Source organism: Mytilus galloprovincialis, chromosome 2 (assembly GCF_965363235.1).
Source record: "Mytilus galloprovincialis chromosome 2, xbMytGall1.hap1.1, whole genome shotgun sequence".
Classification (NCBI taxonomy): Eukaryota; Metazoa; Mollusca; class Bivalvia; order Mytilida; family Mytilidae; genus Mytilus; species Mytilus galloprovincialis.
This window is the reverse complement of record NC_134839.1, coordinates 28864187-28882992: the sequence shown is the minus strand read 5'-3', so window position 1 is coordinate 28882992 and position 18806 is coordinate 28864187. Positions and strand designations below refer to the sequence as shown.

Below are 18806 nucleotides of genomic sequence, written 5' to 3'. Positions count from 1 at the left end.
CATGTAAAAATGCCAGATTTTGATTGGCTTAAACGAGTGTGTCATTTTACTCTATCACATAGCTGAGCGGGTGACAATTTTTTTGAATGTTACCCTCTCGTGCAGAGCCTCAACTGGTTTCTTCAATTGGTTACCAGATTGTAAAACTGTCACATGTACGCTTGAAAGTAACGAAGATAAGCAAAGACATGTAAGATCCTAAATGACACCGATTTTAATCAAAAACAACAGGCGACATGTTTGCTGAAGTTTCAGAGGATGATATAACCGATTTACTTGAATTAAAAGACTCAAAGTCAACAAAAAGATGCATTACACATAGTCTTAAGAGTTTCCGTGGTTTCCTAGGAGAAGACAATGAATTTGAAACGTTTGATAAACCAAAATTGAATGAAAAACTGAGACTGTTTTTTGCTTCGTTACGAAAAACTGACGGGAATCACTTAAAAAAGTCTACCCTCACTAATTATAGGTATGGCTTAACAAAATATTTGAAAGAACATTGTTCCATAGACATTACAAAGGATGCTCAATTCGCAGGTTCAAAGGATGTCTTCAAGGCTGTCGTTGTAAACTTAAAGAAAAAAGGGTATGCCTCTACTGAACTCTAAAGAGGACTTACAAAAGCTTTATAACACTAATAGTATTGCAATCAATACGACAACACCTTATGGATTACAAAAGAAGGTATGGTTTGACATAATGTTCTATTTGTGCAGGAGAGGCCAAGAAAACTTGAGATCCATGACAAAAAACACATTTGCTATTAAAACAGATTCAAGTGGAAGAGAGTATGTGCATCAACAAATAGATGAATACGATAAAAATCATCGTGATGAAGCTTCCCCTGATGATACCGTCGGTGAAGCAAGGATGTACGCAAGAGAAGGTGATCCTCTGTGTCCAGTATTATCATTTAAATTGTATCTGGAAAAACTTCACCCAGCTCTCAATGATTTTTGGCAGCGCACAAAGGATTCCTTTGATATAACTGACACAATATGGTATTGTAAAGCTCCCATGGGGAAAAACAGTTTATCAGTAATGATGCCAGAAATTTCTGAAAAGGCTAAACTTTCTAGAAGGTACACGAACCACTCTATACGCGCAACTTCCATTACTGCAATGGATGAATCCGGCATAGAAGCTAGGCACATAATGCGAGCCAGTGGACATCGAAGTGAAGCCTCTATCCGTAGCTATTCTAAGAGACTAAGCGAATACAAGCAACGTGAGATGTCTGACAGTTTAAATAGTATTCTTCAAACTAATCAAAGTGACAATATTAATCATGAACTTCAGTCTGAAAATGCTAAAGGTGATCACAATATAACTGTAATTACACCTGAAGCACAGCCATTACTTGGGCTCAGTGCAGCTGAAATTGAAGCGTTATTTTCATATGAAACCACATTGGAAGAGATCCCTGTCACGCCTATGGATATTACGGTTGCGCCGCAAAATGTTTGTGTATCTGATAACCAAAACAAAGAAAACTCACCACATCTAGCTGTTTCTTCAAATGTTCAACTGTCGATGAACAATGTTCAGCCATGGTGGAACACACACACAATGAATTTATGTCCTAATATTACTAACAGTGTGGTCAATTTCAACATTTACAAATGATTTTCCAAATTTAATTGTTTCACCAACAAAACAGTCATTTTCAGTAACTGTTAAATTTGATCCGACAGACAGTTAAATTTATTTATTGTTGAATTGTTTCATGTATAGTTATATACAAAATGTTTATAACATTTGTTTTTTTCTCTTGTTAAAGAATTGATGAAAATATTTCTGTTTTCTTGTTTTATTTTCTCCATTATGTGACATAAAAAAATGGGGTAGATGCGCACATGAGACAATATCTTTATTTCTATTATCTTATACACAAATGCCAATACAACATGATTTAAAGTTGCAATATTTTTTCAGATAAAAATAACAGAACATTCAGTATAATAAATTAAATAACACATAGCTGAGAGGGTGATAGACAGATTGTAACCCCTTGAAAAACATTGTCAACCTCGGCTTCGCCTCAGTTGACAATGTTTTCTCGGGGTTACAATCTGCTCTATCACCCTCTCAGCTATGTGTTATTTATATAATGTATTATCAAAGCTAATATTAATGATAAAATATCTAATGGATACAAAACAATCGTTGAATATCTGGTAAACAGCAAACGAATAATCATATACACTGTGCGAGTCAGTAAATGCTAGTAGTTCTTAGTTTATTTATGTATCATTTTGCTTAGTGTCTTCCGCTATGTTTCTGAGTTTAGTATGACATCCATTTTTGTAAAACCGTCTCCAGATGCCTAGATCGACAATAAATGTATACTCATAAGTCATTCATGTCCAAACATGACATAAACAAAAGCTTATACAACGGTTTCTGAGTTGATCAAACCTAAAAGGACCTACAATATTGTATATAGATCTGGACTACATTGGTAGCCGGCTGTTATTGACAAGGTTGACAAACTGAATATTTTACGGCAGTAAACAATCTAGGTCTAGACAAAAAAAAACCAAAGCCTTGTATTAATGAGATATAATCCTTCATCTTAAATGAATTTCAAAATCAAATGTTTTAACAGCACATTTTAATCCAAAAAATGATATTTCGAAAAGAATAAGAAGTGACCAGCCTGGTAAAAGCTGACGCAAATATAAATATATGTTAGACTGTAGGTTCGAATTTTGCATATGCTAATGTAAAGGAACACGAGCTACATTATATGAAAAAAATATATATTATGATTTTGTTTGGTTAATTACTATAAGAGCAATGATGAAATAATAATTAGGTTTTGGCACCTAATTTGGTTCATTTTTGTCAAAATATGCAAAAAAACATTGCTGATGAAATATTCATTTGCAAGTGAAAAATTCTACCTCATTGATCCATTTTCGTGTGACCTTTAATTTAACCCAAAAATATGATCTTGTGCTCATTAAATTAGATTACGTTATATATCAGTATATATTCATAGTGTCAGAACTATGACTAGTCTTCCGAATGTGACAATTTTGATTATTCTTAAATGAACAAGAAAATGTATTAATGGTTTGAGCAATGCCACAATTGAAGCAGTTACAATTCATGTGCGACACGATATCCTGACTATATAGGAGTTGTACTTTTCTTCCATATGTCCAAGAAGAATAAAGGACTGATATGTGTAAAAGTATTCTTGGTAGTCAAAGTAAATATATGTATAAAAACATCAATAATACAATCTTTTTGGAGCAAATCTTTACTCGATCATTTTGTATTCTTAGTTGCCGCGACCAATCATAAAAAATGAGCGAGTGGAGATTTAACTCTAATTAGATTGCCAACTACATTGTTGACTTGCTTTATACTGAATACTGGATAAAAGTATATAGCATGAAAGAAAACAAAAACACAGTGGACAATTATTATACGTATAAAGTATTTGTTTCAACAACATTAACGGTACAAATTTCACTGCACCAGATGCGTTTTTCGACCATCGTTCTCTTTTAACCTCACACCGTCCAATGAATATAAAACATAAATCTTTTCTTTATACAACATGAATATGCATTCAGAAGTTTAAAGACATATATCATAAAACAGACCTCTGTTTGGAAAAAAAAACACCAAAGCAAGGTTTATAGTAATTGGCGATACATTGTAACCTTATCTGTATTTGGAACCCCTTTTTGGGAAATTTGGGTTATCAATGCTCTTCAACTTTATACTTGTTAATTTGGCTTTCTAAATATTTTGATCTGAGCGTCACTCATGAGTCTAATAAAGATTAAATGCGCGTCTGATGTATACAATTATAATCCTGGAACCTCCGATAACTATTCAACTTATTTTAGTTTTTATGACAGATTTTGAAACAGATAATAAGAAGTTACTAATTATTTAAATAATGATCTTCGTGTTTTTAAATCTTTAATCGTATGAATCTGATTTTACACAGGAAAATTATCAAAAGTATCAATGAACAAAATCAACTAATTCAAGACATTACAAAAACTTTAAAGTCTGACATATTCTTGTGAATAAACTCATCATAGATACCAGGACTAAATTTTGTAAAAACCGCTCGAATCCAAAAAAAGTTAAAAAGGCCAAATAAAGTACGAAGTTGAAGAGCATTGAGGACCAAAATTCCTAAAAGTTTTTGCCAAATCGAAATAAGGTAATCTATGCCTGAAGTAGAAAAGCCTTAGTATTTCAAAAATTCTAAATTTTGTAAACAGTTAATTTATAAATATAACCATATCAATAAAAGTTCATGTCAGCACAAAAAGTGATCGACTTTCCATTACTAATTAAAAAGTCTTATAACTAGCTTATTCCGTAAATTTTCCTTCAGTCCATTATACTCAAAACAGATTGAACTGTAGAGCGCTTAATCCCTATTTTACATATGTCCTTTACAACAGACTCTAATAGTTTGCGCTGAAAAAAAAACGGTGTATCACAGCCTTTTGGTTTTGGTAATGTAGTTTAGGATGAAATTCAGTAGATGACAGTATGAGGATACCAAGGGTGAAATTATCACCATTATATCAAATAAAGGCGACAGTAGTATACAGCTGTTCGAAAGTCAACTGAGAGAAAACAAATCCGGGTTACAAACTAAAATTGAGGGACATACATATCAACTATAAGAGGAAAACAACGACACAGCAGAAACATTTAGTGCAACAAAAAGCCAGATGACACGAAACACACAGACACAAACTATAAGATAACAACTGTCATTTTCCTGACATTGTACAGGACATTTAAAAAGATGGTGAGTTGAAACCTGGTTGTGTGGCTTGCAAAACATCGCGCTTTTATAATAATGTTAAATATAACACTGATATGACAACATTACATGACAGGACTACAGTACAAATAAAAGGAAGAATATACATGACATAGACATTACACAAAAACATTTTTAGGGAAAATACGGACGTTTTAAAATGTCTGAGAGACTCCAAAGTTAAGTGCAGAATTATATTTAATCTGAAGTCGCTAAATAGTTTGAGGGATATAAATGTTGACACAATGTCGCACAGATCTATGTCTGACCGTAGTCCCCACCCCCTAAAAAAACAAGTCATATTTGTTTATAAAAATTTAAAGAAACGTGGTACGTTTTTAGGAGTAAAGTGAGTTTCATATTTCCGATATTTACCGATTGAAATGAATCGTATATACAATGTTACCGTAAAAATGATCACATAGTCTAATAGAATGCATTTGTATGGTTGGATCTTATATTCGACTCGTTATCTCGAAGTCAGCTGGACCAGAGAATTATTTCGAGATACACGTAGTTCTAATCAAACGAAAACCGGAAGTTTTTAATATATATGCACCCGAAATATGAGTGATTTCATTTTCCCAAATAAGTAGAAAATATTCATAATAGTTTTTAACGTTATATACCCAACTTTGCTGTACCAATTCCATTCAGATGTGAATGCTTATGTTTGAAATCGTCTCCCCTATCAATTGGTATTTATTTCTGAAGATGAAACACTATGTTTTGTTTACTTTTTCCATTACTTAGAAACAATATTCATTGTTTAATAAATAATGAAAAGGATAAGATATGCGAGTCATGCGCACTGAACTATGGTACTGGTATTTGATTGGAAGAAATTATCATTTAACGATACATTTCACATATATTCAATACTTGTTTTTTTATATTATTTTGCTCTTACATACCAGGCTGTTATTGTTCTAAAGCTATATGTTCCAAGGTGGCATTTGGACAATGCAAGCATCGATATGGTTGATTTATCAAATATTAAACTTAAAAATTGTTTTCAATGCATGCGAAATACGAGAGCAAACTTACGAGGTTGTGCAAAATACCAAGTTTTCATCTCTACCATCAAACAAAATTGTTTTGAAGAACTTTTCTCATTGTGCATTAACTTGTCTCTCGAACGGAAATTGTTGTGCAGCTAGTTTTCTTGAGTCTGTTAGAGAATGTTACCTCGTGGATAATGATAATTGTTATGATCCGACAGAGACAGAAAATGGATGGGTAGTACTTCGAATAAAACTGTGTGAGTAAAGATAATAGGATAATTTAAGTAGACATAATTCAATTATTATATATCTATTCTATTTCTGATTTAAGATAATCAAAATTTACTATTTTCCTGTTTAATGCAGTGTTTGACATATATTAAATAAAATGGTTTTCTTTAGATCAGACCACCAATTCAAACTCCTTATACATTCCAGCATTTTTATCATTTTCTCATATCTCTAAATATTTTGCATTATGTTAAATAGGAAAATAAACGCATCATAGATACCAGGACTAAATTTAGTATATACGCCAGTCTTCAAAAGACTCATCAGTAACGCACGAATCCAAAAAAGTTAAAAAGGCTAAATGAATAAAGAGAATAGGATAATTTAAGTAAACATAATTCAATTATTATTTATCTATTCTATTTCTGATTTAAGATAATCAAAATTTACTATTTTCCTGTTTAATGCAGTGTTTGACATATATTAAATAAAGTGGTTTTCTTTAGATCAGACCACCAATTCAAACTCCTTATACATTCCAGCATTTTTATCATTTTTATCATTTTCTCATATCTCTAAATATTTTGCATTATGTTAAATAGGAAAATAAACTCATCATAGATACCAGGACTAAATTTAGTATATACGCCAGTCTTCAAAAGACTCATCAGTGACGCACGAATCCAAAAAAGTTTAAAAGGCTAAATGAAGTACGAAGTTGAAGAGCATTGAGGACCAAAATTCCTAAAAGTTGTGCAAAATACAACTACGGTAATCTATGCCTGAAGTAGAAAAGCCTTAGTTTTTTTTCAAAAAATCATGTATATTCTGATCAAATGAAATTAAGTATGGAAATAGGAAACATGACAAAGAGATAACAACTAGATCAAAAAGCAAAAATTCTGATTCAACTTTCTAGCATAGAATTAAATTGGATCGGGTGGTTTGTCATCTAAATGAAGAGTACTGAAAAGCTATATAATAAAATGACATTTGATTTAAACTTGCACCGTAGCATTGATTATTCTCACAATCTTTATATCGAACCGTAAAATGACAGTTTAACCTTAAGATGTATAAAGGAAGACAGAACACCGGCTTTTCAGATCATTTAAAAATATATTATACCAAAAGTCTATAAAAATTCCTCTCCTCAGTAAACGTTTAATCATTCAAGGATATGTAAAGCCCGGGGGTTGGGAAGGGGGTATAAAACAGCATGGTATTAGCAGATTCAACAAATTGAAATCATATTTTGTCTATAGTACATTATTAAGGTATTTTCCAGTGGCATCAATATGTCTTTGAATGTTTATCAAAGTGCAGTTAACTATCTACTTCAGTATACTGAACACTACTTATTCCTGGGAAACAAAGCAATAGTGATGACAACGTTAAATACGTTAATTATCTTATTCAAATAGACACATAATACGTTAAAAAGTTTTAAAACATTGATAAAAAAAAACCTTTATAGAAAAATGGTTTCCGGATAATAACCTTAATGTCCATTGCTTGATTGGAAGACACTTTAAACAAATGGAAATTATGATAGAAGTGAAGTAGTCTACATCTATTGGAATAAATAGGTCAATGGTAACAGTTACTGATACAAAAACATTAAAAAAAAACGAATCAAAAAATAAAGTGGTAGCTTTAGTTTCCATTGATTCATTGGAATGATAGTTATACAGATATATACTGACGGACTTTAAAAACACAACACTAGATTATTCTTTTTTAATATTCTTTTAGACTATTTGGGACATAAATATAAATTATTTATTTCCAACTATATGTCCCCATTCAAATGCATTGATCGTCCAATAAAAGGGGGGTTCCAACCCCACCCCCGAACCCTTCCCATGGATCCGCCACTGAAAGACGTCTTAAACAGTCAGAGAAAAGCATGACATTGTGCAATGCCAAGATACAGGTATCGACATATTGTAGTTCCAAGAATGTGTTTATGTGTTTAACATCAATATTTAATTTGCTTTTAATTTACTGATTACAAAATCAATTTTTATACCAGTAAAAATAATATTCTATTATCTAATGCAGTTTTAAATTGGTAACCTTTTATAATATGTTTATTCAAAGGATCGATAAGTATACCAGGATTGCATTCATAAATAAACATCTTTATAATTGGTTGCTTCCCAATGCGTATTTTTTTTTTATTGTGTTAATATTTATTAATGTCATTATTTGCGTTATAATTTTGATTTCAGTGACGAAAAGAATCTTTACAGTACATAAAACCTGGATTGATGCTCAGGTGAGATGTAAGCTTAAGAAGATATTACCTCCAATATTGTTAAACACCAAGAAAATCCTTGAATTAATCATAAATTACTGTGAAATATGATTGTCAAAATGGAAATAGTGTGCAACAAAATGTACATTGGTTATGTTTGAATTAAACTAGAAATGTAGAATGTAGCATAGAGACAATCACCCAACCAAAGAGGAGAAATCAGTCGAAGTCCACCATTTGTACTCGACTGTACTGATTTTTACCATTGAAAATAGTCTGAACTATTACTCGACCAGTCTGAACCCGGTTGAACACATTCTCGACCAATTGTTTTTAGTCTTAACCATACTCGACCAAATAACCTACTTTTTTTAAATTTAACTGCTAAAATAAATTATTTATAACTGCCATGACGAAAAACACAGGAAGAATCGATCGAATGGAACTGTTACAGTAGCATGGGTTCGAATCCCGGCGAGGGAAGAACAAAAAATTTGCGAAAGCAAATTTACAGATCTAACATTGTTGGGTTGATGTTTAGACGAGTTGTATATATATATATATATATATATAGGCGTAAAAAATAATGTTCACATGTGCAGATATATATATATATTCATTAAATAAAATAATAAAATAAGTAAAAAGTTAACAGTTCCATTCTATCGATTTTATCCTTCCATTGGGACTCTTCAGTAAACTGATGTAGTGTCGCTATAGGCGACGTCGTTTAGGAGGTTTTTATGACGTTCCGCCATTGTTTGTAATTAAAAGTTCTCTGGATTTAATTTCGATCGGAACGTTGTTATGAAATAACGTTCCATCTCTTTTCTATATGCTTCACCCCCTCTACATTTAAAAATAGGCATTATTTGAAAATGCTTTTTACCACAAGTATCAAGATGAGCACTAATTGGCGAATTTCTGTATTGTGGGTGTTTTATTTGTTCTTTGTGAACTCGCAACCGTTCACAGAGGCTATTCCCGGTCAGTCCAATATAATTTTCGTTACAACCAGGACATGTGACACAGTAAATAAGATTTGTTGTCTTACAAGTCATATTGGCGTTCACATGAAATTTTTTGCCATCTTTAAATTATTTCATTTTACCCGTTTCTAAGTATATATTGGCTAGAGGTATAGGGGGAGGGTTTAGACCTCACAAACATGTTTAGCTCCGCCGCATTTTTGCGCCTGTCCCTCTGGCCTTTGTTAGTCTTGTCTTATTTTTATTTTAGTTTCTTGTGTACAATTTGAAAATTAGTATGGCGTTCATTATCACTGAACTAGTATATATTTGTTTAGGGACGCCTCTGGGTGCGGGAATTTCTCGCTACATTGAAGACCTGTTGGTGACCTTCTGCTGTTGTTCTATGGTCGGGTTGTTGTCTCTTTGGCACATTCCCCATTTCCATTCTCAATTTTATATATATATATATATATATATATATATGAAAACAGATTTTTAAATTCTTAAATGAGTCTCAGATTTATCAAATTGAGATAGTTAAATTAAATTATCTTATATAATAATTTAATTGAATGGTTCAGACTAGGTCGAGTATGGTTCAGACGCAAATTCAATGGTTTATTATTGGTCAAATAAAAGTCGAGTACAAGTTCAGACTGTTAAGTATGATTCAGACTACAGTCGAGTATTATCAAGTAAATTTCAGATCAATTCAGACTGGTTGAGTAAAAAACGATATGATTTGCAACGAGACAACTTTCTACCATAGCCCAAGATTCAGATACTTGTTCACTGTACCACTCTTACAATCAGCGATGAATTACGTTGCTCTTGTCTTCTTTCAATCAGAGACTCAATGTACTCAATCACTGGTCAGTTGATTATCATTATTCGTAAACTGTAAAATATCGAGTAAAGTAATATATTCTGATTAACTTTGGGATTGTATATTCTATGTATCAATTTATTTGACAGGACTTGTGTGATATATGGGGTGGAAGACTGGCAACGGTTTCAAGCACTTCGGAGAATGAGTACATGCTGAATATGACCGATCGTAAGTATAAAATCACAAACACAAATTAATTAATAAATGCTGATCAATGAATTACTGTATGATAAATTGAATATTTCTCTGAAGAATAATAGCTTACTATATTATTCATCTGGAATTGCTTCAATATGAAATTGATTCTTTATCCAGATTTGTCGGCTCTTCCACTTTAATACTATAGTAATATAATCTTTATTGCAAAATTACACCTATAATGCGGGGTTCACACATTGCCGATTATTACTCCCGTTTGAGATCAGACAGCGATACGACACGAAAAGTGAAAAAGTCGGATTAGTATCCTCAATTATCTGGAATGTCCTATTATTGTCTGAACGCAGTCGTTTTAGTTCGTAACAGATTCCTACTGGTCGGGAAGGGTCCGAATAGTTCGGCAAAGCACCCCGACAGTTAGGTGCGTCCCGTAACATTCGGGGAAACTCAGCCGATTTTGTCTAGTCGTATTACAATCGTGCCTATGTCGTGACAGATTCTGCTGTATCTGATCGAATTCCTAACAATGTTCTGTGTATTCGGGACGGTGTCCTGTGGAACGGGAATGATCTGGAGAAATTTGTTCGAACGGATAACTTCCGTCAGCGTCGGTTCACTGTCTTGTCACTATCTGATCTCTGTCGGATTACATTCGGTAGAATCGGGACGCAGTCATGACAGACTCGGTCGAATTTTACCTGGCGAAAGATAAAAATCGGATTAGAAGCGGATTTAGAACGGGATTATCGGGATAAATTCGCTTGGAAACGGTTGAATATCGACGCTTCCTGAACAATATCTGATTGTTGTCGTGATTAAATTTTTAAAGTTTGAATTTACATCCACGATTCATAAGATCTTGATCAGACTTTTGATAAATTTTAATCGGGAATGGTCCTGTCAAGGACGGCAGTAAAAATCGTGAATGTGTGACCCCAGCTTTGGGGTCAAGCAATACAAACAAACAATTATACGTTTTAAATACAATGCAATATAATGAAATACAATACAATATAATAGAACATATTTTAAAAGTTCAATTATAAATTTATGTAGAAACCACAATCATAACCTTGTCTGACATGGGTCTGACCCTCTTAGTTCTAAAGACTGCTTAAAAAAAGACTCCAATATGAAAAACAAGTTCAGAGATGGGGTTTAGAATGTGTTTTAGTTTATTAAATGCATCAAGATGTTGAAATAATGGTACATAGTAATGAAGTCAGCCTCATTATAATAAAGAAACAAATCGGCAAGTAAAGAGGCACAGTTTGTTCCCATTGATAATTGATTGAATTTTTACTGTCTCTTCGTCTTTGATTCTTTAAGTCATAATTTGTTTGACTTTCTTTAATTATTGTTTTACTTGCATTCTATGTATCTGATTCCCTTTTAGGTTAAGGCAGAACGGCTCTATTGTGTTTTACACTAATACTGTTAAGTCATAACGACAATATTGTGTTCTACATGTATTAGATTTTAGCGAGAGAAATTTATGTATTACTGAAAAATTATTACACCAGGGTTTTCGATATCACAAACTGGTAAAAACATTTACTAAATTTTATCACCGGTATAAGGAAATAATTCGTAAATATAACTCAACATGCAGACATCTTATACGTTTAGGTATTTCACATCCAAAATTTTATGGAAATATTCTTTATAAAGCACAAAAATGTCAGTATTCTCCTCAGAAACTAACAAAACCTTTAAATAGACTTATTAAAAGGGGATATAGTTACAATACTGTTGTCAGGTCATTAAAGATTGCATATTTTGGCTTTAACATTGATTCACTGATAGGGTCTTTGCATCGGAACTAAACACATTTATTTCTAAAAAAACAGTTGTTGGCATGACACGGGTTATGTTCTTCTCATATATTTTATGATAGTATGATACTAAACCCCTAACGGGAGGGATTGTACCTGATATTCATATGATGAAGACATAATCTTTCAATCAGTTTAATTGAGGTCTGGAGCTGGCATGTCAGTTAACTGCTAGTAGTCTGTTGTTATTTATGTATTATTGTCATTTTATTTATTTTCTTTTGTTACATCTTTTGACATCAGACTCGGACTTCTCTTGAACTGAATTTTAATGTGCGTATTGTTATTCTTTTACTTTTCTACATTGGCTAGAGGTATAGGGGGAGGGTTGAGATCTCATAAACATGTTTAACCCCGCCGCAATTTTGCGCCTGTCCCAAGTCAGGAGCCTCCGGCCTTTGTTAGTCTTGTATGATTTTAAATTTTAGTTTCTTGTGTATAATTCGGAGTTCAGTATGACGTCCATTATCACTGTACTATTATGCATATTTTAGGGGCCAGCTGAAGGACACCTACGGGTGCGGGAATTCTCGCTACATTGAAGACCCATGGGTTGCCTTCGGCTGTTGTTTGCTCTATGGTCGGGTGGTTGTCGCTATGACATATTCACCATTTCCTTTCTCAATTTTATTCTATAAAATGAAATCACAAAAATACTAAACTGGGAGGAAAATTCAAAAAGGAAAGTCCCTAATCAAATGGCAAAATCCAAAGCATAAACACATCAAATGAATGGATAACAAATGTCATATTCTTGACTTGGTACAGACATTTTTTTATGTAGAAAATTGAGGGTTAAACCTGGTTTGAAATCCTCTGACTTGCATGACAGTCGCATCAAATTCCATTATATTGACAACTATGTGTGAACAAAACATACATACATAATAGGTTAAATGTAATAAAGAGTACAGTGTCAGCATTGTGTTATAATCAAAATCACTATAAAAATAAACCAATATGTAACAAAAAAGACTGGCTCTGTTGGGTTTTCATCTATACTGAGAAAATAGGACGGCTGTATTGTGTTTTACTTCAAAACTTCTAAGACCTATCAGCGTGGCTGTGTTTTAAATCGATACACAGGGAACAGAGCGACACTGTTGTGTTTTCAGTAAAACTGGGTCTAAGAGTATTAAGATATCCAGTATTGTGTATGATGCCTTATCACTACACATGGGTTCTAAACATATCTCAACATAAGTATATATATATATATACAACTCGTCTAAACATCAACCCAACAATGTTAGATCTGTAAATTTGCTTTCACAAATTTTTGGTTCTTCCCTCGCCGGGATTCGAACCCATGCTACTGTGATATCGTGACACCAAATCGCCTGCACTGCAGCCGTCCCGCTAGACCACACGACCACCTGGGCTCTCAAAAAAAGAGCTTTCGCTGGCCGTGTGTTACCTTTCTTCGTCAGTTTTAATCTAGTGGCGTACTACAGTACATGATATATAAGGCATGAAGATGTTTTTGTTACAGATCAGCTAAATTATCTATAGTAAAGGATCCTACAAATTAATGTAATATACAGTCACAGAAAATAATTATATTTATAAGTACGTCTGAGTCAATGACAACTCTACAACAGATGTATCCATCGGATCGCCATCAATGATGGTGATACATGGCTGTGTACATAATGTATATACAACTCGTCTAAATATCAACCCAACAATGTTAGATCTGTAAATTTGCTTTCGCAAATTTATGGTTCTTCCCTCGCCGGGATTCGAACCCATGCTACTGTGATATCGTGACACCAAATCGCCTGCACTGCAGCCGTCCCGCTAGACCACACGACCACCTGGGCTCTCAAAAAAAGAGCTTTCGCTGGCCGTGTGTTACCTTTCTTCGTCAGCTTTAATCTAGCGGCGTACTACAGTACATGATATATAAGGCATGAAGATGTTATTGTTACAGATCAGCTAAATTATCTATAGTAAAGGATCCTACAAATTAATGTAATATACAGTCACAGAAAATAATTATATTTATAAGTACGTCTGAGTCAGATACAACTCTACAACAGATGTATCCATCGGATCGCCATCAATGATGGTGATACATGGCTGTGTACATAATGTATATACAACTCGTCTAAACATCAACCCAACAATGTTAGATCTGTAAATTTGCTTTCGCAAATTTTTGGTTCTTCCCTCGCCGGGATTCGAACCCATATATATATATATACATAAAAAAAGAAGATGTGGTTAATTGCCAATGAGACAACGCTCCACAAGAGACCCAAATGGCACAGAAATCAACAACTTTAGGTCACCGTACGGCCGTCAACTTAAGCAAAGCCAATACCACATAGTCAGTTATAAAAGTCCCCAAAATGACAATGTAAAACAACTCAAACGAGAAAACTAACGGCCTTATTTGAATCTTAGTTTAAACACTATTTATTCAGATAAATCAACATTAAACGATATTGTACAATGAAATAATATTTGAATCTTATTTATGTAACACATAAACAAACGATAACTACAGAATTACCGAAGTAGAAAGGGTCAAGAGATGGTAACATCCAGTTTTCGGAAGGAATCATGTTCCTATTTTGTAGTTTTTGATGGGTTTCTGTTGTACAATATTAAGTTTTGATGGTTGATTTTGGTTGATTGTTTACTGTCTTTTTTGTGTATGTTTCTTTGAGTCATAATTTTGTTTAACTTTCTTCAATTATTGTTTTGCTTGCATTCCTTGTATCTACTTCAATTTAAGCTAAGACAGGGCGGTTCTGTTGTGTTTTACACCAATACTGTGAAGTCAGAACGACAATGCTGTGTTTTACACCAATACTGTGAAGTCGGAACGACAATGTTGTGTTTAACACCAATACTGTGAAGTAAGAACGGCAATGGTGTGTTTTACATCGATACTTCTAAGACAGACCTCTGTTTGGGCCGTCATCTATACTGAGAAAATAAGACGACTGTATTGTGTTTTACATCAAAACTGTTAAGACATATCGGCGTGGCTGTTTTTAAATCGATACATACAAGACAAAGCGTCTCTGCTGTGTTTTCATTTATACTTAGCAGACAGAGCAACTGTCTTGTGTTTGACATTATCATTGTTAAGACAAAGTGACTTTCTTGTGTTTTATATTATCATTGTAAAGAAAAAGTGACTCTCTTGTGTTTTACATTATCATTGTTAAGAAAAAGTGACTTTCTTGTGTTTACATTATTATTGTTAAGACAAAGAAACTTTCTTGTGTTTTACATTATCATTGTTAAGACAAAGTGACTTTCTTGTGTTGTACATTATCATTGTTAAGAAAAAGCGACTTTCTTGTGTTTTACATTATTATTGTTAAGACAAAGTGACTTTCTTGTGTTTTACATTATCATTGTTAAGAAAAAGTGACTTTCTTGTGTTTTACAACATTATCATTGTTATAATAAGACAAAGCGACTTTCTTGTGTTTTACATTATCATTGTTAAGACAAAGCGACTTTCTTGTGTTTTACATTATCATTGTTGAGACAAAGCGACTTTCTTGTGTTTTACATAATCATTGTTAAGACAAAGCGACTTTCTTGTGTTTTACATTATCATTGTTAAGACAAAGCGACTTTCTTGTGTTTTACAACATTATCATTGTTATAATAAGACAAAGCGACTTTCTTGTGTTTTACATTATCATTGTTAAGACAAAGCGACTTTCTTGTGTTTTACATTATCATTTTTGAGACAAAGCGACTTTCTTGTGTTTTACATAATCATTGTTAAGACAAACCGACTTTCTTGTGTTTTACATTATCATTGTTAAGACAAAGCGACTTTCTTGTGTTTTACAACATTATCATTGTTATAATAAGACAAAGCGACTTTCTTGTGTTGTACATTATCATTGTTAAGAAAAAGCGACTTTCTTGTGTTTTACATTATTATTGTTAAGAAAAAGTGACTTTCTTGTGTTTTACATTATCATTGTTAAGAAAAAGTGACTTTCTTGTGTTTTACAACATTATCATTGTTATAATAAGACAAAGCGACTTTCTTGTGTTTTACATTATCATTGTTAAGACAAAGCGACTTTCTTGTGTTTTACATTATCATTGTTGAGACAAAGCGACTTTCTTGTGTTTTACATAATCATTGTTAAGACAAAGCGACTTTCTTGTGTTTTACATTATCATTGTTAAGACAAAGCGACTTTCTTGTGTTTTACAACATTATCATTGTTATAATAAGACAAAGCGACTATCTTGTGTTTTACATTATCATTGTTAAGACAAAGCGACTTTCTTGTGTTTTACATTATCATTGTTGAGACAAAGCGACTTTCTTTGTGTTTTACATAATCATTGTTAAGACAAAGCGACTTTCTTGTGTTTTACATTATCATTGTTAAGACAAAGCGACTTTCTTGTGTTTTACAACATTATCATTGTTATAATAAGACAAAGCGACTTTCTTGTGTTTTACATTATCATTGTTAAGACAAAGCGACTTTCTTGTGTTTTATATTATCCTTGTTGAGACAAAGCGACTTTCTTTGTGTTTTACATAATCATTGTTAAGACAAAGCGACTTTCTTGTGTTTTACATTATCATTGTTAACACTAAGCGACTTTCTTGTGTTTTACATTGTTATTGTTAACACAAAGCGACCTTCTTGTGTTTTATATTATCATTTTCAAGACAAAGCGACTTTCTTGTGTTTTACATTATCATTGTAAAGACAAAGCGACTTTCTTGTGTTTTACATTATCATTGTTAAGACAAAGCGACTTTCATGTGTTTTACAACATTATCATTGTGAAGACAAATCGACTTTCTTGTGTTTTACATTATCATTGTTAAGACAAAGAAACTTTCTTGTGTTTTACATTATCATTGTGAAGACAAATCGACTTTCTTGTGTTTTACATTATCATTGTTAAGACAAAGAAACTTTCTTGTGTTTTACATTATCATTGTTAAGACCACTTAAAGACAAAGCTATCCTACTGTGAATTGCATCAATAACGCTCAAACAGAGCGACTATGTTGTGTTTTGTATTTTGAAATTATTAGAAAATAGAGATACAGATGCATAAGCAGTTTTCAATTTACATATGAAAAATAAAAATTGACCAATCGAATGTTGCCGTTATTATTGATGACAATAAACAATATAAAGTACTATAATTGTGACCATTTTACTTATTGCAGGTACACAACCCGTATGGATAGGAGGAAAAGATGATTTAATTGAAGGACAGTGGACATGGCATAACTCGACAAGTCCAGAAAAACCGATTACAAAATTCTACTGGGGCAGTAGACAACCGAACAATAACAACAACCAAGACTGCTTATCATACTATAAACTAAATGAATATAAATGGGCTGATGAAGATTGTAACCAGAAGTATCAATTCATTTGTGAAAAATAAATTATAATCAAAAATCTTTGATCAAAAGTTCAACAATTAAAAGTTAACGATTAGGGTTGTCCCCATTGTTATGCCTCACCTACGATAGTAGAGGGGCATTATGTGTTCTGGTCTGTGTGTTCGTCCGTTCGTTCGTTCGTTATTTCCTTCGTTCGTCCGTCTGTCCCGCTTCAGATAAAGGTTTTTGGTCAAAGTAGTTTTTGATGAAGTAGAAGTCCAATCAACTTGAAATTTAGTACAAATGTTACTTGTGGTATAATCTTTCAAATTATAATGCCAAGTTATAGTTTCTAACCCAATTTCACGGTCCACTTAACATAGAAAATGATAATGCGAGTGGGGCATCCGTGTACTGGGGACACATTTTTGTTTTATTTTATTCTATGGCATATCCAAACGATTATAGATTAATAATAATATAATTTATTGATGTTACAGCAAAATATGTTGAGTGTGTAGATAAAAGTTATATTTTGACTAGCTCTATGGTCGGGTTGTTGTCTCTTTGACACATTTCCCATTTCGATTCTCAATTGTATTAATTGTAAGCTGAACCGTGAAGTCATTATAAGGTTGGGTTATTACCCTCCATTAAGATTAGACTAATCCGAGATATTACCAATATAAAAATATAAAAAATTTATCCAACGCAATCTGGGTTTGAACGTAGTTTTCAATTTAGACTTGTTATATATATATATACATTATTACAGTCTCCGTTTCTATTTTTTTACCTTACTCATCTCTAAAATAAATCTGTTGAATATAACAATTTAAATTGCTTAATTTTTTGAGGGATGTATAAGTACCAAGCCACGTCCAACTATTTTACTTTAGTCAAAATTTGTTATTATATTTTAACGGCCGTTTGTTTTAAACCTCGCAGACTCTAATGTAACTACACTACAGTTGTCAAATCTGAAATTTTTAGAAATTTAGACCGTTCAGTGCTGTTTATTTGGAATTCTTATTGACGCAATCTTTCTTGTAACATCATTATATCGACACCGTTAAAGCTTTCAAATTGTGCTAGTTCACATCGCACATTATTTTTTTTATTTAAAGCATATATGTGAACTCTTTGATGTAATTAGTCATATAACCTAGGTCATATTCAACAAATCTTTAGAATGGTGCAAGCGTCTTAACTGATGTTCGGTTTGCCTTTTTTATTGTATAAATTTCAAGATTTAGTAAAAGTTTTATCTAAGAAGACTTAAAGATGATTCATTTAA

General features: G+C 32.6%; 1 protein-coding gene and 1 pseudogene across 1 annotated transcript in view; one reads left to right on the top strand and one right to left on the bottom strand.

The window, feature by feature from the left end:
* The window catches only part of LOC143063317 (protein LZIC-like), a 56754-nt gene that overhangs the window by 10051 nt on the left and 27897 nt on the right, over positions 1-18806 (bottom strand). The gene's annotated exons all lie outside the window — the stretch shown is intronic.
* LOC143061932 (uncharacterized) lies at positions 179-18013 on the top strand (annotated as a pseudogene).